Source organism: Dasypus novemcinctus, chromosome 2 (genome assembly GCF_030445035.2).
Source record: "Dasypus novemcinctus isolate mDasNov1 chromosome 2, mDasNov1.1.hap2, whole genome shotgun sequence".
NCBI classification, from domain to species: Eukaryota; Metazoa; Chordata; class Mammalia; order Cingulata; family Dasypodidae; genus Dasypus; species Dasypus novemcinctus.
In genome coordinates, this window is record NC_080674.1 from 119,679,246 (window position 1) to 119,705,863 (window position 26,618).

Sequence of the window (26,618 nt, forward strand, 5' to 3'; positions counted from 1 at the left end):
AAGTTAATAAATTTCCAGTGTAAAAGCCATCCTATTTGTGGTATATTTCTTTCAGCAGCCTAGCAAACCAGAGTAGTCACCTAATGTTTTTTAGTAGCCTGAACTTGCTAACAAGCAGCCTGAACAACTCCCTTTCTTGTTGGAATTTGGAAGCCTATCTTAAATCCTTATGTAAGTTTAGAGGTAATTCTGCTCTTCTCCAGCAGTTTCTGGCATGATGTGTACAGCTGTAGAGAGTGTATATAGGGATAGTAGTGAGTTGGTGGGCATGGGAGTAGGTATAGAAAATGCCAGCTTATTTGTGACCTGTGCTTACGCCAGTATTCAGACATGAAACCATAAGATTCAGTTTGAATTTTTAAAAATTTTTAATTAAAATTTTTTTAAAAGAAGCTTCGGATTACATAAATGTTACATAAAAACTGTAGGGAACTCCCATGTGCCCCACTCCCTTCTCCTCCCACACTTTCCCCCATTAACAACATCTTTCATTAGTGTGGTACATTTGTTACAATTGATGAACACATATCGAAGCATTGCTACTAACCATGGTCTATAGTTGGCATTATCGTTTATACTCTGCCCTGCACCATTTTATAATTATGACAAAATGTATAAAGATCCAGTTTTCATAAAGGACTGGGCACCTAAGCTGATGAAATTACCAGGTCCTTGGTTGGAAAAGAAGGGAAAAAGAAAAAAGAAAGAGCAAGAGCAATACATTTCTTTATAGTTTAGCCTCTAGTCCAAAGAAGAGGTTGCAAAGTAAAACAGAAAATAATACATAGTCCTCACTTTGCACAGTAGTGTAGGACTATAATAAATGTGTGAGTTAAAAATGTTCAAAACATCTTAAGAATCAATGGGAAAAATTATGATAGTCTCAAATAATGTTTTGTCCAAGCATTAAAAATTCTCTGTCAGATATAAATATATAGGGAAATGAAAAAGTAGCAAAATTTATGTTTATTTAATACAGTGTAATTTAAAACATTAGAAAACTTTGAGAACTGAAGTATTTTTATTTTGTAAAACCTTGAGAAGTTTGAACAGTGCTACTTTCTTCTTGTTGAGTAACTTACTATATAGAGCCATTATCTTTTCTATGCATTGGAAAATTGTTACTCTCCTTTCTAATCTTCAACCAGCTTCCAAAATTTCATACTTTGTAATTTTCAATGCCCTGAAATCACTCCAAGTTCCTCTAATGTGAAGTTTTTTGCTAGCATCAATTCCTCTGGAACATCTTCATCCTTTTTATCGTGGCTGCTTTCCCTCTATGTCTATGAGCTCACCTTCACTAAGTTCCTCTGGTTCCATAGGAGGCTCTCAAATGGCCAGAGTGGCAACATTAGCACATTCAACTGTTTCTGTTTTAACTCCATTTAAGTTTTTTAAAAATATATTTTTTTAATTTTATATATATTTTTATTATGCGTTTTATTCAAGAGGTTGTGAACTTACAAAGCCATCATGCAAATGTGTGGAATTCCAGTACAACACCCCTCCACCAACACACTACATTGTTGTGGAACATTAGTTACAAATTACGAGATAAAATCAGATTATTGCTACTAACTGTGGACTGTAGCATGCATTTGGTATATTTTTTCCATATCCCCCTATTATTACCACAGCACATCTTTGGCATTGATGCAAGAATCTTACAGTATTGCTATTTTCTATAGTCCATAGTTACATTAATTTTATTTATCCTATGCTTCTCCACTTTCTTACCATGTTGTAATAGTGATATATGTTTGTTCTAGTTCATAGGACATTCTCATATTTGCACTTTTAACCACAGTTCTCACCCACCTCTAGGTTCACTAAATTTTATTCAGTCCCTAGATTATTCTCTGGCTTTCTTTCAATTGACATTTACATCTCTAGACTACCCTTTTCAGCCACAATCCCATTTATAAACCAGCTGCATTCTACACTCTATAATGTGTTATGATCAACCCTATCCATTTCTATACTTCTACTATCAAGTTAAATAAAACTTTTGTATACATTAAGCATCAGTACCCCTTTGTAGCCCTCCTCTTATCTCCTAATCACCTATATTCTAGGTTTTAACTTTATGAGTTTATTCTTTTTATTTAGTTCATATTAGTGAGACCATGCAATATTTGTCCTTTTGTGTCTGGCTTATTTCACTTCACATAATGTCTTCAGGATTCATCATATGTGTCCCAATTTCATTTCTTCTTACAGTAGCAAAGTATTCCATTGTGTGTATATACCACATTTTGTTTATTCGTTCATTGGTTGAAAGAAACTTCGGTTGTTTCTACCTTTTGGCAGCCATGAACATCAGTGTGCAAACTTCTGTTTGCATCACAGTTTTCAGGTCTTCTGGGTATATTCCTAATAGAGGAATTCTTAGGTCATATGGCATTCTATATTTAGCTTCCTGAGGAACCACCAACCTTTGTCTTCCTCAGAGGCTGCAACATTTTACATTTCCCACCAACACTGAAGCAGTGTTCCTGTTTCTCCACATCCTCTCCAGCACTTACTGCTTTCTGTTTGTTTTTTAAATAATGACCATTCTATGCAGTGTGAGAAATCTCATTGTCATTTTGATTTGCACATCCCTAATAGCTAGTGATATGGAACATTTTTTTCATGTACTTTTTGGCCTTTTATATTTCCTCTTTCTATCTATTCAAGTTCTTTGTCCATTTTTAAATTGGATTGCTTGTTCTTTTATTGTTGACTCGTATGATCTCTTTATATAGAATGGAAATCAAATCCTTATCGGATATGTGGTTTCCAAATATTTTCGCCCAATGAGTGGGCTGCCTTTTCACCTTCTTTACGAAATCCTTTGAATCACTAAACTGCTTAAGTTTGAAGAGGTCCCATTTATGCATGTTTTGTTTCCTTGCTCATGCTTTTGGAATAAAGTTTAACAATCCACCAACTACCACTAGTACTTAAAGATGCTTTCCTACATTTTCTTCTAGAATCTTTATGGCTTCAGCTTTTATATTTAGATCTTTGATCCATTTTGAGTTAATTTTTGTATAAGTTGTGAGATAGGGAGTCCTCTTTTTCTTTTTTGACTATGAATATTCAGTTCTCCTATCACCATTTGTTGAATAGACTGTTCTGCCCCAGCTGGGTAGTTTTGACAGGCTTGTCAAAAATCACTTGACCATTGATGTGATCTGAACCATCTGTTTTTACGCAAGTTCCTTGCTGTTTTTACCACTGTAGCTAGGTAATATGATTTAAATTCCAGAAGTGATAATCCTACAGCTTTGTTCTTCACTTTTAAGATGTTTATGGCTATTTGGTGTCCTTTACCCTTCCAAATAAATTTGATAATTTCCATTTGTTTAAAAAATGATGGTGGAATTTTTATTGGGCTTGTACTAAATCTGATTTCAATTTGGGTAGGATTGATGTCTTAATGATATTTAGTCTTCCATTCCATGAGCATGGAATGTTCTTCCACTTATTTAGGTTTTTAAAAAATTTCTTTTAGCAAGGCATTTTAGTTTTCTGAATACAAGTGCTTACATCCTTTGTTAGGTTTATTCCTATGTATTTGATTCTTTCAGTTGGTATTATAAATGGACTTTTTTTCCTGACTTCCCCTCAGATTGCACATTACTAGTATATAGAAAAGCTACTGATTTTTTAGTATTAATCTTATATCCTGCCACGCTGCTGAAATTGTTTATTAGCTCTAGTAACTTTGTTGTAGATTTCTTGGGACTTTCTAGGTAAATCAACTTCGATTAGCGAGTTTTACTTCTCCTCTGATTTGGATGCCTTTTACTTCTTTTTCTTGCCTGATTGCTCTAGCCAGCACTTCTAGCACTGTATTGAACAACAATGGCAATAATGGACTTCCTTGAATTGTTCCTGATTTCAATGGGAAAGCTTTCAGTCTTTAACCATTGAGTACAAAGTTACCTGGGGCTTTTTCATACATGGCTTTTATCATGTTCACAAAGTTTGTTTCAATTCCTATCTTTTATAGTATTCTTATCAAGAAAGGGTGCTGTGTTTTGTCAAAAGCCTTTTTGCATCAATTGATATGATCATGTGATTTTTATTCTGATTTATTTTGTGGCATATTTCATTGATTGATTTGCAAGTATTTTGTTGAGGATATTTGCATCATTAGGGAAATGTATTCATTAGGGAAATGAGTCTATACTTTTCTTTTTTCATAATATCTTTATCTGGCTTTGGTATTAGGGTGATATTGGCTTCAAAGAATGAGTTTGGCAATATTCTTTCTCCATCAATTTTTAAAAATAGTTTGAATCAGAGTTATATTAAATCTTCTGTGAATGCCTGGTAGAAATCTACAACAAAAACGTCTGGTCTGGGCTTTTTATTTTGGGGAGTTATTTGATGACTGCTTCGATCTCTTTACTTCTGATTGGTTTGTTGAAGTCTTCTGTTTCTTTTAGGGTCAGTGTAGGTGGTTCATAAATTCGTGGGAATTTTACCATTTCATCTACATTGTCTAGTGTGTTGGCATACAGTTGTTCATAGTATCCTCTTAGGATCTCTTCTATTTCTCTGGGGTCTGTTGTAATGTCTTAATTGTCATTTTTTATTTGCGTATTCTCTCTTTTTCTTCGTTAATCTAGCTAAGTGTCTTAATCATCTTCGAGAACCAAATTTTGGTTTTATTAATTCTCTCTAATGTTTTATTATTGTTGTTGTTCTCAATTTCATTTATTTCTACTTGATCTTTGTTATTTCATTCCTTCTACTTGCTTTGGGAATAGTTTCCTGTTCTTTTTCTAGTTCTTCCAGCTGTGTAGTTAGGTCATTGATTTTAGCTCTTTCTTCTTTTTTAAGGTAAACATTGAGGGCTATAAATTTCCCTTTCAGACCTGCCCTCCCTGCATTCAATAGGTTCTGATATCATATAAATATCATCTCAAGATATTTATTGATTTCTCCCACAATTTCTTCTTTGACCCACTAGTTATTTAAGACTCTGTTGTTTACTCTCCATATATTTGTGAATTTTCCCTTTTTCTGCCTCTTGTTGATTTCCAACTTTATTCCATTATGATCAGAGAAAGTGTTTCGTACAATTTTGATCTTGTTGAATTTACTCAGATGTGCTTTATGACCCATTATATGGTCTATCTTGGAGAAATATTCATGAGCACTTAAGAAGAATGTATATCCTGCAGTTTTGAGGTGCAGTGTTCTGTGTATGTCTACTAGGTTTAGTCCAGATATCATATTATTCAATCTCTCTGTTTCTTTATTGATCCTCTGCCCAGAGTTCTATCCAATTCTGAGAGTGACGTTTTGACATCTCTAAGTATTATTATAGAAACATCTATTTCTCCCTTTAGTTTGTCAGTGTTTCCCTCATATAATTTGTGGCAACCTCATTAGGTGCTATACATTTATGATTGTTATTGCTTCCTGGTGAATTATTAATATATAATGTCCTTCCTTGTCTCTAATAACCAGTTTTGCTTTTAAAGTCTGTTTCACCCAATATAATTATAGATAATCCTGCTTTTATTTTTATTTTTTTATTTCTTGGCTACTGAGGCATGGAATATCTACTTCCAGTCTTTGACTTTGAATCTATTGGTATCCTTGTATCTAAGGTGAGTCTCTTGTAGACAGCATATAGATCACTTATATTTTCTATGCATTCTGCCAGTCTGTGTCTTTCAACTGGGGAGTTTCATCCATTAAAATTCAATATTATTAATATAAAGGCAGTTCTTATTTCATTCATTTTGACCTTTGGGTTTTATCTGGGTTCATTTTCACCACTCTTTTGATAATCTTTATTACTTTTACTGATATAATCTTCATTTCTAGACTCTCTTCCCAGCCTCTCTCTCTTTTCTTTTCAGGCTGTAGCACTCCCTTTAGTATGTCCTGCAAAGCCAGTCTCTTGATTACAAACTGTCAGTTTCTGTTATCTGTGACTATTCTAAACTCACTCTCATTTTTTAAAAAAGATTATATCTTTATTAACATTTCTGATTTTGTTGTAATTTTCCTTTCACTCATAATTGTACTCAAATACTTTATTTTTTCCTTCCCCCTTCCCCTATCCTGCTGTTTTTTGCTGTCTGTGTCCATTTGCTGCATGATCTTCTGCATCTGTTTTACTTTTTGTCTTCTCTTCTTGTTTTTCTCCTCTAGGATTCACTGGGATTTGATCCTGGGGACCTCTGATATGGCGAGAGGCTCCTTGTCACTTGTGCCCCCTCAGTTCCTGGTTTCTATCGAACCTCACCTTGACTCTCCCCATCCTCTCTCTTTTGTTGTGCCATCATCTTGCTGCCTGACTTACTTGCATGTGCACTGGCTTGCCCCCATGGGCATTTGGCTCACTGCACGGCACTCTTGCAAGGACTTGGCTCACTGTGTGGGTACTGGCTTGCTGTACAGTCACGCTTTTTTTTTTTAAACCAGAAGGCCCCAGGGATCGAACCCGGGTCCTCCCATGTGGTAGGCAGAAGCCCAATCACTTGAACCACATCCACTTCCCTCACCCTCATTTTTGAAAGACAGTCTTGCTGTATATGAGATTCTTGGCTGGAGTTTTTCTCTTGTAGTATCTAAACTATATCATACCACTCCTTTCTTGCCTCCATTGTTTCTGATGAGAAATTGGCATTCAGTCTTATTGGGTGTCCTATTAGATAATGCATCAATTTTCTCTTTTTGTGCTCAGAATTCTCTATTTGTCTTTGGAATTCGACATTCTGATTAGTATGGTTCTCAGAGTTGGTCTATTTGTGTTTATTCAGATGGGGTTTATTGTGCTTTTTGGACATGTATATCTACATCCTTCAATAGGGTTGGGATATTTTTTACCATTATTTCTTCAAATAGTCCTTCTGCTCCTTTTCCCTTCTCTTTTCCTTTTTGTACACCAATGACATGTATGTTTGCCCATCTCTTGCCATCATTTAGTTTCCTGAGGCCCTATTCAATTTTTCCATTCTTTTCTTTATCTGTTCTTTTGTATGTTTACTTTCGTAAGCCATGACTTCAAGTTTACTGATCCTTTCTTCTGCCGCCTCAAATCTGCATGTATGTCTCCAGTGTATTTTTTATTTTATTTATCGTAACTTTCATTCCCATAAAATCTGCTATATTTCTATGTGTGCTTTCAAATTCGTCTTTGTGCTCACCCAGTATCTTCTTAATATCCTTAATCTCTTTAGCCATCTCATTGAACTTATTAAAGGCATTTGTTTGAACATCTATGATTAGTTGTCTCAAATCCTTTTTGTCATCTGGAGGCTTATTTTTTCCTTTAACTGTGACATATCTTTCTGTTTCTTGGTATGGATTGTAATATTTTATTGGTATCTTGGCTTCTGGTTTACTAGATGTGCTTATTCTGGGCAGTTTCTCCCTTTAGATTAGGGCTTTCTTGCCCTTTCTCCTATGCTGTTTGTGTAGTAGGAGCTGAAGATTTAGTTGGTACTGTAAATTGGAGGCTGAAGCTGCCTGCATTGTCCCAGGAACTAATGATGCTTCTCCCACCTTTCTTATCTGCCAGAGATGAGGTCAGAATCACAGCCATGTATAGTAATCCAAGTCATGTAGGCCAAGACCATCTGGTAAGTTGCCTGCAGATACTGATGAAGCTTTAGCCTCTTCCTCCCTTGTGTGGGTGGGTATAGAGCTGCAGGTGTGGGTAGCAAACTAAGTCACACCAGTCATAACTGACCACAGTTGACTAACTTAGCTCTGGCCCTCTCTTTCCCTGCCATGGATGGGGTTGAAACTTTCAGAGTTCCCAGCCATCTAATTCATGTGGCTGCAGTTGTCCTGAGAGGCTGAGGGAGTACTATCCCTTCTGCCCCTTAAGGGGTGAGGATGGAATGACAGACACCCAACAAACTAGTCCATGTGTGCTGAAAACACCTGCAGTTGCTAAGAGAGGCTAAGGAAATACAGCTTCCCTCCTTCCCTATTGGAGAACAGGAATGGAGCTACAGGTGTCTGAGTATTCAGTCTGTGTGGGCTGAAAGCACCTGTAGTTTCCTAGAGTGGCTGAAGAAACACCAACCCCTTATACTATCCTTTGGGGGGTAGAGTGGGCAGGGATGGAATTGAAGGTTCTCAACAAACCAGTCCATGTGTACCAAAAGCACCTGTAGTTGCCCAGAGAGGCTGATGAAAAATAACCCATTCCTATACAATGGAGGTGTGGGTGGCGATAGTGCTACAGGTGTCCGAATATCCAGTCTGTATGGGCTGAAAGCACCTGCAGTTGCCCAGAGAGGCTGAAGAAATACCAGCGGCCCTCCTATCTTATTGGGCAATGGGGAATGGAGCCCCAGGTGTCTGACTATCCAGTCTGTGCTGGCCCAAAGTGCCTTCAGTTACCAGAGAGGCTAATGCAAGTCCCCCAGCATCTTCCCTATTGGACGTAGGGCTGGGGCCTATGCAAGGGCTCACATCTGATCTGTGTGGAAAGAAGCTGGTCCCTACCATCACTGTGATTTTCAGTCAGCTCCACTTCCCCTCAAGCAGGAGTGGATTTAAAATGGCAGTCACTATCCTTTCCTTACTTGGACAGGTTCAAGCTTTAGCTGTTCTTAGGATTATACTTTAGCCAGCCGAATTTACTAATCAGTAGTTGAAGTCAGTGCCCAACTGTCTCTTCCTCCCTCAGTTTTGTGAAATGGCACTTCCAACTCCAGCCACAGAATATCTCCTGAGGTGGCTTGCACCACCAGTGGAGGATGGGCACCAGCCTCCATAGCGTGGAGTGCTCTACTCAAAAATCTTCACTGCAGATGGGCAGTCTCCTCCTTCCATTCTTTCAGGGATGTTACAGGATGTTTTTCTGGTCTCCTGGGTTCCCCATACAGATGCTTTAGATAACTCTGGGTGATTACTAACTGTCCTGTAGTATGAGTTGACTATTGGCGCTCCTTACTCTGCCTCCATCTTTCCCCTCCCCTTCCATTTAGTTTTGATTCAAATCTCATTTCCAGTGTTATTGCTTTTGTGGTCCTTTGCTGTATTTCTATCTTTGTGAGTCAATTCCCTCTTTCAGTTATCATTTTTGTAAAAATGTCATGTGAGTTTATCACTGGGAGCCAAAGGGGCCACAGAAATACATGCTTTGCTGCCTACATGTGAACTGAATTAACAAATTCACAGTGCGTAATCATGGACAGTCTTTGAAAGAGAAGTTATGGACTGAAGAGCTAGCAGAAAAGTTTGTATTTTATGCAATTTCTCATAGTTAATATACCATGGTAACTGAAATTTACCATGTTGATGGGGGACTGACCATGACAAACCATGATAACTGAAATTTATGCATAACTGATACACGCAAAACAAAGATGGCCTGTATTATACTATATTGTTTATAAAATATATTGGGATCAGGAATGATACATGCAGCAAAGAATAACACTTGTCGCATGATGTACAGTTGGACACATTGGGACATATTGGAACCCCTTATAGGAATGGCTGCTTGAATAACAGACATACCTGCCCATATCTGTCCTGTAAAACAAGCTGGAAAATTCATGACCTTGAGTGGACATCAACTGGAGATTGTTTGAGCACAGAAATCACCAAAGGGTGTCAGAGAGGTCAGTAAAAATATGCTGACTCCAAACATTACCTGAGAGAGTAGGGTAAACACAGATAAGGTGCTGCTGCCTCGGAATATTCCAAAATAATAGGTGTGTGGGACTCACTTGTGAAGGTGGGTCTAAAAAGTAAGGTTCTGCACAGGCAAGTGGGAACACAGCCAGAGAAAAGTAGTTTCCATTATTGTGTCCCAATTTTTTACCTTTGCTGTATGGCCTGAAAATATGATTTCATGATTACTTGCTTTGGGAGTGCTTAAGAGCCATAAAGTCCGATATTGAAAAAATGTACCTCAGGCATCTTGGAGGGTGTCCTTGGAGAGCCCTTAAGGGTCTTTTTACTCCTAGATGAGATTTGTCAACTAAAAGAGAGGAATTTAAGTGATCTTTTGAGGTATCAAGTAGCCAGTCCAGGCCATAAATTAAGAGAGTCCTAGAAAAAATAGCAAGGATGTGCTAGGAACTTGCTGGAAAGTTTTTGTGAGAAACTGCTTCTCAACTGCCTTAGGAGAATCATATTTCAATGCTTTATCCTCACTGAGGGATTAAAAGGCTGTAGACATAAGGAACACCTTTGAAACTTCACCCAAAGGTTTGTGTCAATCATGTGTGGTATTTGCAAATATTGACAGTTTAGTGTAAATTCATAAGGTTCTTTGTGCAGTAATTCTGTAGAGTCTGCTACTATGAAAACTCCTATAGAAATTTAGACTTTTTAATTGGTCTGTGAAGAGTCAATAGAAGGATCACCATTTTCTAAGAGGTTGGGGGAGACTATTTTAAATTTCTTACCATTTAACCATCTAAAGGCGGGCTTTCACAGATCTTATAAACTTGGAGTCATTCCAAACCATATTTTCTAAACTTCTTTTCTGGTGAATCCCTTTATAAACTTCTAACCAGGTAAATTTCTTCCCCTCAATCAAGAATATCAAGGATAGGTGCTGGCTAGGTTATGTTGCTGTCCTATCAGCCTGGGGTGAGCCAAAGGTAGAGGTCAGGTAATATGCTGGGGACTGCATTCCTTCTAAAACAGGAGAGACTGGGAAAGGTCTGACGAATGGGGCCAGCCACATTTCCTGGGTTCGGGGTGCCTGAGAGAAGCAGGAGGCTACTGTGTCAAGGTTCAAAGTGCCAGTGTTCAAGGGAAAATGAGATACTGACTGCCAGCAGTCAGTTTGGCTCTTCTCAAGGCTTTTGTGACATTCTCAATAAGACTTGGGTTGGAGAGTTTTTATTATACCAATGCATAGTGACTGTAACTCCTCTCAGAGGTGGGAAATTCCAGCATAAACATCCCCTCAGGCAAAATCTCTTTGGCAAAGTGCTATAGGACAATCCTTTGACCCTCCTCTCCATCTAACCACCAGGCCAAACTTGATTCCATACTCAGTGGTGGGCTGTGATAGTTTATTCACCCATTGTAAACAAAAGAGAGGGGCTACTAAAAGATCTGTGTCTCTGTTTCCTGCCTCCCATCCACAAGTACAAGGATCAGGTCGAGAGACTAAAAATCTGATACTTTTCTCTTTAGGTTTGATAATAGGACAATTGCAAACTTTCTATTAGCTATGAAGTAAATATTTAGTGTATTTTGAAAAGCACAGAGTGTGCCTCTTCTATGAGTCAGGAGACTGTTGTCCCGTGGGGAGATTGTCTATAATGTTGGCATAATTATAGCCACTTTCCAAGCTGTCAATGTGATAAAATGATGTAATTCAGTGATTGCCTAACCTGACTCTGTACCTAGGGAATTTTTTTACAAGCCCTTCCCAAAATATCTGATTTCTGGACCCCAGTCTAGACCTACAGAATTAGAAACTCATGGGAAGGGCTCTGGAGTTTCTTATTTTAAATAAGAAACCAATGGGATATTGTGCAGCCAACCCAGTATGGCTTGCTGGCCTGCATTTGGAGACTGCTAAGCACCTAGCTTCCTGCCTTGTATATAAATGGAAACTACTAATGTTGTTATTTTTATTATTATTCAGTTCAATAAAGAAAAGGATATTTCATCCCTGAGATCTGTCCAAAATGTAATGGGCTGCTTTTGAAGGTACTGAAATTACTGTCATGGTAATTGGAAGATAAGCTGGATGAGTAGCCTGGCATTTATAAGAATATGATGTCTGGAGCCAGACTGCCTAGGATTGAATACTAATGTTTCCACTTATTAGCTCTCCAATCTTGAGAAAGTGACTATGACTCAGTTTCCTTATCTCTAAATCAGGAATAATAATAAATAGCACCAACTTTTTTTTGTAAGGATTACTATATCTCAATGAAGTATTTTTAAATATATTTTTAACATTTCTGAAATCAGATTATACCTTACAATTAATGGCATGTTACCTTATAATTAATGACATGTTAGCTTGTACTTGCTTATCTTTCTTAGTGGTATGCATTATAATAAATGCTTCTCAAAATCAATGATAACTTAGATTTGATGAAATGCAGTAAAATTGCATAGTCTATGGAAATTATTAATCACAGAGCCTAACACATAACAAGCACTCAAAAGGGTAGGTATTATTGATATAGTTGTGTTTTTTTCAGAGAAGGTTCATGTCTCAGGTGGGTCTAAGGATTCAATAACATTTACCTCTTACAAGTTTAACTGAAAGTCTTCCTTGTGCCTCTCGGCACAATTACTTTCATAATTCAATATTGATTGTTTTTATGTTTTCTAGCCTTGCAACTCTGGACTTTCTCTTTCCCTCTGCTTTCTATCCCAACTTAGAACAGAGCCCTCAACTTTCTTTACCACTATGCTGAATGCCATGGGCAAGAATGTTCAACGTGCTTATTTCAATATTTGGATGGGGTCATAGTTGTTCTACTTGAGGCTTTTGAGTACTAGGCCTTTTTGCCTAATAATGCTCCTTATTTCCTCTAAATTCTTATATGGACAGGAAAGGGGAAAATGGATACTAAGTGCTCAGGGAATTCAGATACTTGTGATTTAAGCTTGAGGACTGGTGTCATCCTTATAATGCCATTAAGAAATCTCACTATCATCCTCAGTAGAACACTGATTAAAGGTAGCTGTTCCATCATGAAATGGTACCCATGTACCTCTTTTAATATATCGTATTTAGGATGGACAAGGATAGTGAGTTTTTTGGAATGTTATATTTAAAAATATATATACTTGACCAACTTTGGAAAGAATGCACGAGGTTGATTATAAAGGAAGATACAGTACTTCAGAATCAAAAAGGACAGAGTTTATCTGAAGGAAACAGGGAATAGATGAGTACAGGAGGTTTTTTTAAAGAAAATTGCATTTCTTACACAATATTAGGCTTTATTTCTTGACAGCCAAAGCAAAAAGTAAATGCATAGTACAAGGTTTTAGTCTCATTTACCAGGTAGAAAATCATATAAAATTTATTGCAGAGAAGAAAACATAATCTCTGAAATTAAATGTAAGAAGCTCTTTATCATATGGATTTCTGAATATTGAGTGAGAATTTACATTAACTAAGCAAGACTTTCAAAATAATTTTACTGGCTCACTTTCATAATAATGAATATATTATTAACTAATTCATTTGATTTGCTCCCATTAACCTGGGAGCTACAGAGCACTCTGAAGAAGAGAGTCATAGCATGAAGAAGGCATATAATTAATCATTCAAACTGGCAACCTGGAACACCTTCGAGAGTGAAAGGAAGTACCGTTGATAATTACCCAGGACAGCAGGTGGAAACCAGGACTGTTCTGTTGAAAACCAAAATGAATAGTCACCCTAGTATAGGGCACTACCCTAACATCCCTTTCAGATTTAAGGTAGTAGGACATTTCCAGGAATAAAGTTCTATGGAGACAAGGTTTTGGCAAAAAGTGTGAGAAAAGTGTAGACAATCAAAATAGCAAGGCATTCTGTGAGTTCTGCTGATGATTTCCAGGCATTGAAGCCTAAATATGATTTTTTAAAGCCATGAACATAAAGATCCATGGACCACATTTGTGGAGGACATAAACACGGTAACTGGAAAGTTCTTGAAGATTTCCAAAAAGAATTATTCACTGACCACCTGGCGATATTATAATAATTAGATTCAAATCAACAAAAACTAATCCAGCTATTAAAATTAGGCATAAGTTGGAGTTAGGCTAAATGAAATAAACCTAAACACTTGAGGATTTTAAAAACATTTTTCCTGGCTTCCAAAAAAGTGAATGGGAGACATTTTATTTTGTTTTTCAGGAAGAGATATGCAAAGCTGATTTCCTGGAAATAAAAGTAATGGATCTCAATATGAAGAGAAGAGGATTTACAGGTAAGAATACAAACGCTCAAATTCAGTGCCCTTTCTTACATATCACAGGAGTGGCTTAGTATCTTAGCAATTAATATAGCAAGGATCGATCTCCTTCTGTGAGCTGTTCTGATAACCCAAACAGATTTGCCTCTATTTCTTGGTTCTGTGTGATTTCTATTTGTGCTATATGCACAAAGGTAAGGTAGCACATTCTTGGTAATGGTCTGCTAACAATCTAGGAAACTTGAGAGAAATCTATTAGTGAGAGTGATCTGCATGTTTGTTTTTCTAGTCTTGTAAAGAGATTGGAAGTAACAAACCTATTGGATAAACCTTAGCTAAAAGGAATATTACATTATTAACAAACTAGGTTTTTGCTGTATCTAATGCCTATCCCCAGTGTCAGGAGCGTTTTCTGTTATTCTAGCAGTTTTGGATTTAGGGTTGGGGAACGTGACAGAGCTTCTTCATTGTAACTGAAATCTCATTGGATGTCTAAGCCCAGCCACAAAGGATGCTAGGAGAATTGGGAAGTGTCCCTTTTATTAAGGAGCAGAGAGAGAGCAAGCCTAATGTTGAGCTCATTTTCAAAGGTTCTGGGAGACCAGCGGTTTAGAAATGAAAGGCTGCTGTATCTCCTTTGATGTGTCAGAACAAAATTAGAGACATTTCCAGTAGTTGGATAGAAATGTCAGCTGATAATATGAAAAAGGTAGAGTGCACAGGGCATATCTAGGTAAGTTTGATGAAAATGGCATCCAAAAGACAGCTAATAATTGGATCCTGTAAATGATATGATAAAGTCTATGGTCCCTAAAGAAATGCAGACAAGAGTCTGTGAAACATGCAACAACGATTCCATGAGAGCAGTGCCATGGTCTATTTTGGACCAGACGTAGATTTACATTGGTTTGACTGTTCTTGCTACTGCCTGGAAGTCTCAGCCTGGAAGTAATTGAATGGAGCTTAATACTTATCTCCATCTGTCCAGAGACCATTCATTACACACCCATGGTGCTGAGTAGATTGTGACTCCCTAACCATAAAAATTTAAGCAGGTTGACTCTAACTTTTTAAGGATATATCTAGGACAAAGTTCACAAACAAATGGTACCCAGGATATGAATGTGACTTGATTGGCAAGCCACATTTGAGCCAATATTTAAAAATAGATATCACACACAATCATTAATTTCTAAATTCTCTGAATATAAAGTTCATTATAATCCTGGTTCCATATGCCCTCATGATAGCGATGAGTTGGAGTTGAGTAGCATCGACTCCTCATAGAAGGGGGAGGAAGTTAGAGCTCCCAGGTTTGCTATGGACCTTTCCTCAGCATTGAATTTTGATGCCGGTTGCCATTACAACTAGCTGCTTCTTGCATTTTTTTATGGCCTACTTACCTGTTCTTAGCATTTGATGTTGTAACCCTAAGTCTAGGCTAATGGGAAGTCACTGTGGCTTAATGGAAGATTCCAAGGTAAGGAATTAGAGACCTTAGTTTGAATCCTACTCTTTTAGATATGTAACTTTGAGCAAGGTGCTTACTTCTATGAGTCTAAGTTTACATGTTTTTAGAATAAAAGTAATAATACCTATCTTGCAAGGTATTTTTAAGTATTCAAGAAAACATAGTATAGTGCCTGACATTAAGCAGTACTAAATAAATGCTAGTTATTTTTATTATATGGTCCTTTCTAAAGGGTGCTTAATAGAACGAATGACTCCATTAAGTCCTTTATAACATTCAATAAATTCTTGACCTCAAAATAAAATAACTGTGCATTAGATGTGGTAATCTGTGCATTCTACCTGTCTCTATTAAAACGTGTATCTTCTCCTGTTACATAGTGTTTAATTGGTTGCTTTGCTTTTTCCTTCAGAAAATATAGAATTCCTTTACTGCTCCTTGTCTCTGAGTTTATTTTCTTATATTTAACGGGAAAAACAGAATAACATAGTAATATAATTTACTTGTAGTTTATAAAATTTTTTCTTTAGTGGTTTCTTATATTTTAAAAATATTTTTCTATTAACATTTATTTCTTTATACCCTACCTATTTCTAAGTTGAGTTATCAGATGCAACAAAAATCAAGATAATAAAAATATAATAATGTAATAGAATGGAGAGAAATAAATTTGAGAGACCCCTAGAGATGAGATATAAGCTTGAGATGACAGAATTTCTTTCTTCTTTTTCTAACAACTGGGGCAACCAAGGAACTTCATAAGAGGGACTATATACCAAGCTTCATATAGTAGGACAGGTGGTTCAGTATTCCTTCTCTGTTCTCTATCACATCAGTGAAAACTATTATACATTATGGACTTCATAAAAACAGCCACGAGGGTTGCCAATGTGGCTCAAGTGATTGATCGCCTGCTTCCCACATGGGAGGTCCTGGGTTCTATTCCTGGTGCCTCCTAAAACCATAAAAAAGCAAGTAACAAGCAAATGAAAAAAAACAACTTAGGGGAAGCCGATTTGGCTCAGTGGTTGAGTGCTGGCTTCCCACTTAGAAGGTCCTAGGTTCAATCCCTGACCCCAGTACCTCAAAAAAACAAACAGCCATGAGGCCCCTTATTTTATCCTATGTGAGGAAAAGTCTCACATGCTTTTCTATTCTACTCTTGCTAACAGAGCAGAACTACACAATATAAATCAGTAGTTTATGAACATAAGCATCCTAAGAAAAGCCCCCTAAATTATTATTCTCTATTTGTAGTAGTTTCACAGCCATACCAAGCTCATCCTGAAAGATCTGGTGCTTTCATTGCACTGTGTATGTGTGTGTGTATGTAGGACATGGTGTGTGTGGAAGGCCACACAAGAGGAAAGCTGGGACTGAAAAGAGAAGTGGGCAGCCAGGGCTGTCATGAAGGCTTCATTCCTCCTTCCCACCCAGCCACTTCAACAAGCAGCTCCGCTACCACAGGCATCCCTCTGATAAACACAGACTTTCCCCTGGCTTGTTAAAAACTGCTTTCATCCCAAAGAGCTCTGCTTCTTTTGGGGGATGTAGCACTTCTTGAATTGTCTTTCTTTATACCTAGAGTGCTCAAGAAGATCCTTTCAACTTTTTCTTCAAGAGGAAAGTAGTTTTTTCTTCCTTTCTTTCTCAGCAAAAGTTAATGACTACCTTTCATTCCATCTAGGATGCTGGGGCTATGGACCTAGATATTTTTCCTAGTGCCTTGGACCCCTAAATAAGGAATGTCAGGAATTCACAATCAGAAAAGAGAGGGACTGTTTTATGGACATGCATGTCAGATGGGAGGATAAGAGCACCTGGTGAAATCCATAGTGAGACTAGAGGTGAGCATCCTACCTGACAGCAGAAGCAGAGGAAAGAGGTACAACAGGTAAGTGACAGACCTTTTTCCTGGACTGTTCCCTTAAAGCTAACAGCAAAAAAGGTTGACAATGCCTTTTTTCCCTAATTTATTGTGAAACTTTCAGACATGATACTTAAAGAGAAGGAGAAGATGTGGTTTTATTTTTATTATTGGCTTTTATTTTATCTATTGTGTCTCTGTTTACACAATGGGCTCTTTACAGAGTATGTATCTTTTATAATAATTTTCAGAAAGTTTCATGGTTGTAACAGATTATCGGATGCTTATTACATCTTTTTTGAGTTCTTATTACACAGTAATTTGTGAGCCTTTTTGTGTTCAGTTTTAAGGCAAGTGTAAATTCACTTCTTCAACATGGTCATTAATGAAGTAGTAAAGATGTTCAGCAAGAGAAATGTGACAAAACATGTATTTTTTTTACTTAATAATTTTATAGACCTCTTCTGATATTTGCTGACAAAAAGTATTTTTATCAAATGGAAATATTTCTGGAAAAGATGGAACCCTAAAAATAAATTGTGCTTTTTTTCCATTAGAATATTTAGAAGAGGCTCTGTCTTAAAGAAAACTAATACCAAAAAATAGAAAGTATAAAAAGCATTTCTCTATATTCTTTATTTTTTTAAATGAGCCAATGTATTGTAAAAGACCTTTACATGTTTCTGCATGAAGGGGAAAAGAATCTTCCATATTACAATCCCTAAGTCCTACTTATACACAAATTAAAAACATTTATTCCACCAATTTTAAGATTGTAGGGAGTACAATAGAGTAGCTTCTATTAAGAGACAAATAGTTTTTGTGTCTTTAAAGTTGATATCCAAACAGATGCATTTAAAATGAACCCTAGTCTAATGTTTTCACAAAGTCCTTCAAAAACTGTTTTTGGTAGAACAGGGTATGTGGGCTAAAGCAGTCCCTACTAACTGCAGAAGGGAGCTTAAAAAGAAGTTATCACAGTAAATACATCAGAAAAATAAGAATCATAGTAGGTATTAGATCCTTTTAGCTTATAGTCTGTTTTTTTCAGTATTTTAGTATTGCACTTTGGTCAAAGCTTTTCTTTATCATATCTGTGCCTTAAATCAGTTTTTCTCTTCCTTATCAGAATATTGATTTCCTGTGCTCATCCTTTTATCCCTTAATCCCTTGAAACTATAACTTTTTAAAAATGATTTTAAATGAAATCTGTTTATTTACTTGGAGAAAAGGCTGATAATGTTTTCAATTAACTCTGGAAAATCTGTACACAATTATTTTGAATGATTCTGTCTTTATTACCCAGTGATTATTTATATGCTTGACTTTCCCAACACATAAATCTTGTTATCTGATGAATTTATAAAATTGGACTTGCTCTTGCTGGTAAATCAATAAGAATTCATTGGCTTACTCTTTTTAAAAAAGTAGCTTGTTGCCAGGGCATACCTTGCCATAATTACAGAGTCTGTAGTGGGAAAAACCAAGTGTTTGCTTCGAGTTTGCCTGGCTCTCTGTCCTATTTTATGTGGTTGTGGGGGAGAGATAGTCCAGAGCAGAAGGGGAAGACAAAGAGGGGCAGCTGGAGCGGTGCTACAGGAGTGCGGTGTTTAAAGATCTCCCTCCTCTATAGACAGTTTCTAGGAAGAAGGCAGAAAAGCCAGAAAAATAGAATCCTCATGGCTTCAAGTATTGAGTGGAAGGTTTGACATACTTCCCTCCGGTATATATCAGAGCTCTGTATTATCCTAAGAAGGATTGCCTTGGGAATCTACACTCAGAAATCAAAGGTAAATGGTAAAAATTGGAAGTAAAATACCAAACTATGCTTTGATCATATCCTCATTTCCTAAACTGATTATGCGTCAAAATAGCATTACCATTGTTTCTTTAATTAACTCCCCAGTTGACAGATGAGACTTTGATATTCAAACGGATTTATAAAATGCAAAAGTACTTTAATTTACCAATAGCAAGATCAAGGAAAATTCTTTTATTTACTTAATTTAAAAATCTAAATAGCCCTTTTTTTCTATGTTAAGACTGTCCTTAAGATAGATGGATGGAAACATTGCTGACTCCTCTTGGCCAACTGCTCTTTAAGGAGTTCAATGGCTAATTCAGATGTAGAGGCTTTGACGATGGAATGGGTGGGAAGGAAAAAAAAAAGTAAATATAAGTAGATTAAGGGAACAGAGAGAAGCCCTGGTTGGTGGTATAAATATAAGGAAAAGAAATTAATAATGGTAAATGTGAAGTCCTACATTTAGCACCAATAAATCAATGGCTTATGTAAAGGCTATTTTCTTTGTTCAGACAGATATTCTTGGGTTCTGTACTTCCAGTTAAACCAATGCTATCACAGGCTACATAACAGAACCTTGTCCTGGCCGTAGGAGATAATAGTCTGCCTGAAACTGACACTCCTTGAGTTATGCCTGGTTCTAGGAACCAGAGTTGTATAAAGCCTCCAAGGCCATTAAGGGGTCATATTGACTCCTTGAAAAAAGAGCTGGATATTTGTCTTGGCAATAAGTTGACTCAGCTTTATGAAGATTCCTCCCAGTCTTTCCCTTCTCTGTTAATGTTGGTTCTACCTCCTAAAGATACGTCAAATTCCTTTCACTTCAGTCTGCATTACTACCACTCTTTCCCAAAATGCCGTCTCTTCACATTATCCAAAGTGCCCTTTTAAATGTGTAATTTATGTCATGGCACTCTCTTGCTAACAGCTCTCCTAATGTATTCTATTACACTTAAAATAAAACCTGAATTCCATCTCTTGTCTTCACCACCCTTCACGATCTAGCCCCTGCCAGTTCATCTTCTCCTACTCTCTCCATGGCTCCTGATACTCTAGCCACATAGCTTTTCCATTCCTTGAACTTCCCAGAGTATATTTCTGTCCCAGAGACCTTGAAGTAACTATCCTTTCTCTCTGGATTCCTCTTTTCCTTAGTCTTCCCAAGGCTGTATCTTCCTTATTATTATTATTCTGGTTGTTATTCAGATGTCAATTTAAATATCATCTCCTCAAAGAGGCATTCTTGAATCCCCCACTGTAAGTATCTCTGTTGTCTCTATCAAATCAACCTGTATTATTTTCTTTATAGAACTTACCATACAGAATTTTCTAGTTTATTGGTGTCTCTCTGCACTCCTCATTAGATTATGAGACCATGAGAACAGAGATCCCATTCACTTGATAAATATATGATTATCTAGAAAAACAAGAAGGCCATAGGATTAGTGAATGAAAACAGATGGACAAAAACATGGAATACATAAATGGAGAAGTACTGAGTTTGCAGTCAGTAAAGATATGTATGCAGAGGCTTGATGGAGATGACTGCCTAATGGAAATAGTGTAGAGTGTGTTAACTTAATTATTCAATTAATATTTATTGATTATTTAGTAGGTACTAGTCACTGCAAAAGGCTCTTGGGTGTACAAAGAGGAAAACATTGGGTGCCTGCCCTCAAGGAACTTACATTCCAGGAATGAGGGAGATGTGTGAACCAGACCTTTCAGGTGCAAGATGAAGCAGTATTAGAGCTACACATAAGAGGCAATGTCAATTAAATTGGACTGAAGGAAACTGAATGAGAACCTGATTTAACTCTTCAAAGGAAAAGAAATTTTCCAGATGGTTTAGGTGCTAAGGAGGGCTTTCTAAGCAAAACAAGAATGTACAGAGTGCATAGTGTGTTCTGAGTAGTGTATCAAGGTCTATGGCTTTAGTGAAGGATGTGCAGAGGTGAAAGTTAAGAGACAGATACATGATGGATGAGAGAGGCCAGGAAGTAAGCAGGAGCCAGGCAGAAGCCAGATCAGGAAAGGCCTTGTCTGCTGGTGTAAGGAATTTGAAATTTATCCCATAGGTAGAGAGGAGCAGTTGTAGGAGGATCAGATTTTCATTCTGGAAAGATGACCACATTAGCAAGAAAGAAGTTGCAGGAGGGTGAGATTGGAGGCAGTTTAGAGTTAAGTTACTCTTAGGTCAGAGGCATAAATCAGAGCATCCAGAGTCTATGGGGATAGAGATGAATCTAGAAGGTAGTAAAATCAGGGCTGGTGTTGACTTTCAACTCTGTAATTTAATAGTTTTTCAAAGTTTTTGAAGGAAACAAAAAAACTTAGATGTCATCCTTGTTTCTTTTTTCCCACCCAGCCCACTTTCAATTCAACATCAAGTCTTTGCAGTCCTACCTCAAAAGTTATCCTGAATCTGTCCTTCTCTCTATATTCACTCTCACCATCCTCCTCCAAGACACCACCGTTCTTTACACTCTGCGAGAGCCTCCTTACTTTCTCCCTCCTTCCACTTTAGTCTCTCAATAATCTGTTCTGCACACAGCAGCTGGAATGTTCTTTCTGAAATAAATCAGACCATATCACTCCTCTACTTAAATTTTCCAATGGCTTCACCTCACACTTGAAATTAAATCCCTGTGCCTTTCTCTGGACTGTAAAACCAAGCCTTTGCTTACTTCTCAGACCTAATCTTTTCATTACTTTACAAACTTACGTCCCTGGCTTTATTTGTTTCCTTTACCTGGAATGTTCTTCCAGGGCTTTTCATGATTGTATGCACTTTTGTCAATCATGATATTAATGGGTTAGATAACAATTAGTATATAAAATTATTTTGTTTGTGTGGCATATATTTATATGTATAAATGTTAATTGTCTGTCTCTCTTCACTGCAGTGTAGCTCAATGAGAGCAAGGACCTTGAATATCTTTTCCATTGCTGTACCCTAGCACAGTGCCTGGCACATAGTAGGATCTGAATAAATAGTTTTAGAAACAATGAAGAAATGAATGAAAAAAAGAATGCTGTCCTGCTGGCTTTAGCTCCTTTACTCCTTGGAGCAATTCAGAGGAATCCCTCTCCCTTCTTTTCTCTTTTACCTTTGTCTGCGAGTCTGAAGACCCTGATCAGAGAGCTGAGCTCCCGTAGACGCAGGTGCTTTTCTTTGCAAATTGAAAACTGGAAATCCTCCCACCTTTCTGGGCCCACAGTGTTTGTGTGTAGTAATACAAGCCACAGATCTGTTCTCTGCCTTCCCAGGTGAGATTGGAGAGAAGGAAGGGGGAAAGAGAGAGAGACCTTTTTCCAGAAAGACCATGTGGCATACGTCGATCGATGACCACTGCAATGCCCTTGACTATTGATTTTCCCTGGATGGTTATAAAATCTGTGATTTCTTAAAAAACGTTTCAGTATGGACATGTGATAAAAATATTGTACAAATTAATAAGAATGTACTCTAAAACAGTGTTTGGTTAACATTTAAAGAATACCAATCAGAAATTCACTTTCTGATGGTCTCTAGGCAATATCAAGATCTAAATCTACATTAGAAGATTCATTACTTAGCAGCAGGGATGATAGAAATACATTTTAATTGGTTAAATGAATAGTATCTAAGACATGCAGTGGGCTAGAAAATTATACCTCCAACTTTTCACAATAAGAGCAAAGACCTTGAATATCTGCCCTTCTATGAACAACATATCCAGCTTTTGTTCCACTCATCACTAAATGGAGGCGTTGGCACATGTTCAGTGAGAAGGCAGGCTGGTTTTGCTATCAGGGTATTGGCCTCAGAGTAAACTTTTCATGCAAAGTACCAATCAGAGTGCCCAAAAGGGCAGAGAACCCAGACAGTCCATTTATGGGAAGACTATGTATGACATTTTTGTGCTAGTCTCCTAAGAAATGCTTGTATGTGTGGCAGAATTTTCTCAGAATTATTTTCAATGCATTAGACTACTAATCATGAGGTTGTAGGGGACCAGGTGGATAAGTTCCACCTGTGTATTGTCAGAGGATAAATACATTTACTAGAGTCTGATCATGGTGAATGACTAAATTAACTAAAGCTAATTCATAGCAAATACCTAACTCCCTTACATCCCCAGAGACTGGTGGCCCATCAGTTTCCAGTAAGGCACCACTGGGCAGTGCAGTTGCCATTTAAGAGAGGGCCTGGGAGAAATGGTGTATGATACAGATTGCCTTGGTTGGTCACTAATAATCTGAACAATCTGGAAATTTCATCTGGGAAAACTTGGGGAGATTAGTTCAAAATGAACACATTGCTAATTTATTTCATTGATCCAGTTTTCACTGTTTGTATTCCATTTTTTAAATATATTTAAATCCTCACAGTGACTTGTACATTAATTAGAAGAAATCTCAGTATGGTGGCTTTAGAAATATATACCCCAAACCTGAGAAAATTCATGTCTGAATGTATAATTTCCTAGCACCAGTAACTTGCTTATGGCAATCTATAATTTTCCAATTTGACTTCATTTCTATGCTTGTCCAGTTTTTCTGAACCAGCCTTTTCTCATTGCAGCATTTTTCAGTTATCTATTCAAGAAAACGGTCTTCTATTAATGGCTCAACTTATTTTCTTCATACTAGATTCTCAAAAACTGCAAGTTTTCTGTAACCTCAGACTCTGAAAAGGGAGAATTATATCTAGAGGTCAGCCATTTAGCAAATTAATATTTTGGTTCATTAAAACAAATTGTAGTTAAAATACAGAAATGTGATATGACTTCCAAAGTTTATATACACCTTACCAACATTATTCAAGAAAGAAAATTTTAGCAGAGTGTATAAGTGCATGAGTTCCAGAGCCACAGTACCTTGAGACTGAATCCTGGCTTTAGGATTTGCTAGCTCAATGACCATGGGAAATTTATTTAACTTCTCTGTGCCTTAGATTCCCTACCTGTAAAATTGTGATAATAATAGTACCTATTTAATAGGTTTGTTGTAAAATTAAATTCTATAATGCAGAAGAAGTGCTAAGAATACTGGCTGAGCTATTGTCAATGTTTTTAAGGTCACCCTTAATCATATCCTTAGTAAAGGGAGCTCCTTGTAATGGAAAAAAATGCCTGGATCCTGCCTACAACTCATTTATCAACTAGCTCTGTGACCTTGAAAACATGATTTGACCACTCTGGGCTTCAGTCTTCTTATTTCTAAAAAGGGCAACTGGCCTAGATGATTTCCAAGTTTTCCTGTAATGCTAAATGTTATGATGATATTCCCCATCTCTGGAGTTTAAAGAAAATCCTCTAAAAGAGAGTCTCCAAAAAACATAATAAAAATAACAAAAATAAATTGAAGATAGATACCATGTTTAAATTTCTTTGGACCTGGAGTCAGAAGAGCTGTATTCAGGCCTGGCTGGCTACTTACTTGTCCTTATTAACCCTAACCCACGTCCATCTCACTTTTTCTTTTTCTATTTGGTTTGGGTGGCTTTTGGCGACCACTTTGGTAGGAAGATGGAAAAGGGAAAAAGGAACTTTGGGGATAAACAGTTTACAGATGCATTTGATGTGTATATGGGGTGGGTGATGGGGTTGCATGTTTGCACGTGTCTTATCTCAAGAAACCGGAAAGATTTTCCATATCCGTTAAAGTGCATGAAGTCAAGCCAGTGTTTTTATCTAAAAAGAGACCAACTCTTTCATCTCTTGAGATTGGGACACTGAGTTTCTTTAAAATGTTTACTTAGAAAATTATAATGCTGTGTTAGGGAAGCAGACTTGGTCCAGTGGTTAGGGCGTCCATCCACCACACGGGAGGTCCGAGGTTCAAACCCTGGGCCTCCTTGATCTGTGTGGAGCTGGCCCATGCGTAGCGCTGATGCGCAAGGAGTGCCCTGCCACGCAGGGGTGCAACCGCGTAGGGGAACCCCATGCGCAAGGAGTGCGCCCCTTAAGGAGAGCCGCCCAGTGCGAAAGTGCAGCCCAGGAATGGCGCTGCACACAGGAGAGCTGACGCTGAGGCAGCAAGATGACGCAACAACAACAACAAAGAAACACAGATTCCCATGCAGCTGACAACAACGGAAGCAGACAAAAAGAAGAACACGCAGCTAATGGACACAGAAGAGACAACTGGAGCGGTGGGGGGAAGGGGAGAGAAATAAATAAAATAAATCTTAAAAAAAAATACTGTGTTAAATCAGATAGGCATGCAAACTTTAGAACTAAAAGCACTCTTTCCCTCACACCCTTTGACTTTGATTGCCCCCTTCATCTGCACGTTTGGCTTGACCCCTTCCCAGCCTGGCTCTCATTCCATGGCTAAGCATTCAGCTAAAACAATGCCTTCTCCCAATAGGACAACTCAAACTGTTTCTGGTAGCTAAACTATTTGTTTATAAAATGGAAAATATGGGTCTTTAAGCTTTATCTCATATAGTAAACCCTCCCTTTTCTGAGAGGTGATTGCATTTGTTAAACTACTAGATTGCCAAGTAATAAAATGGCCTACCTGATTAGCACCTTGCAGATTGTGCACTTCCCCTGCCTCTCACAGAGGAGTTGGAAATTTCTGGGAGATCTTCCTCAGCAAAGGGGCCATTGCCAAAAAGTGGAGACTAACTCGGATCCCTTCATTCATCCTGAGCTCGGCAAAAGGCAAACAGGAAATTCTCTCTGAACTTCTACACTCTCAGGGGTATGGTGAGAATATTCTCTACCCCACAGGTGTTTAGTACAGTTTAATGAGGAAGTATACATAAACCTGATTTACAGACTTCCCTCTAATTAGGTGATGATTATTTTAAGCTCCCAGTTAAATATGCCTTAATGATAGACTCTATTGTTAGAAATGGTTCATCTTTTTCCCCAAAAAAATTCATATTTCCCATCCTTTTCATCATTTCTATAACTAAACATTTTCTTCATAATTGAGACATGATCATTATCTATACTCATTCTGTCACTTTTACTATGTATGGATTGTAGTCTTTGCTTTTTATTATCATCTTTTTATGATCTATAATTTTAGTATTTCCCAACTTTCCCTTTCGTAGTATTCCAATTGCATAAATGAAAAATAGGAGATAAACTAAAGTGATCAAGTCACCTCTTTATACAAAGAAGAATGTCGTGAAATATAAATTAAAAGGTCATGGGAAGTGGATATAACTCAGTCGATTGGGCTTCCGTCTACATGTGGGAGGACCTAGGTTCACTTCCCAGAGCCTCCTTTGCAAGCTGGCCTGCACCCATGGAGAGCTGTTGGCCTGCGCCTGCAGAGAGCTGACAGCCCATACCCATGGAAGCTGGCACGGCAAGATGATGCAGCAAAGGGAGAATGTGCACTAAATGAACAAGAGAGCAGACAGCAAACAAAAGTACCAAGGTAGGGGGATAAATTGAAAAAAATTTTTTAAAAAAAGGTCATGTGCCTCTGTCAGGAAACGAGGAACTGTTGAATAACAACAACAAAAAGAAAACCAGAAAGTAATTCCTCCTTCGCAGTCAACAGCAGAGTTGAAGTCCTTCTCACGGTATTAATGTATATCTGTCCATGATGGTCACAGTTCTCTTTGACAGTCCTGGAAAAAATACTCTAGGTGAT

At 37.5% G+C, this 26,618-nt stretch overlaps 1 protein-coding gene across 1 annotated transcript in view; it reads left to right on the top strand.

The window, feature by feature from the left end:
• The window catches only part of KCNN2 (potassium calcium-activated channel subfamily N member 2), a 523,285-nt gene that overhangs the window by 264,043 nt on the left and 232,624 nt on the right, over positions 1–26,618 (top strand). The window contains exon 4 of the mRNA XM_058277220.1: positions 13,814–13,886. The gene's annotated coding sequence lies outside the window, so the exon portion shown is untranslated. The remainder of the gene's footprint in view (positions 1–13,813; positions 13,887–26,618) is intronic.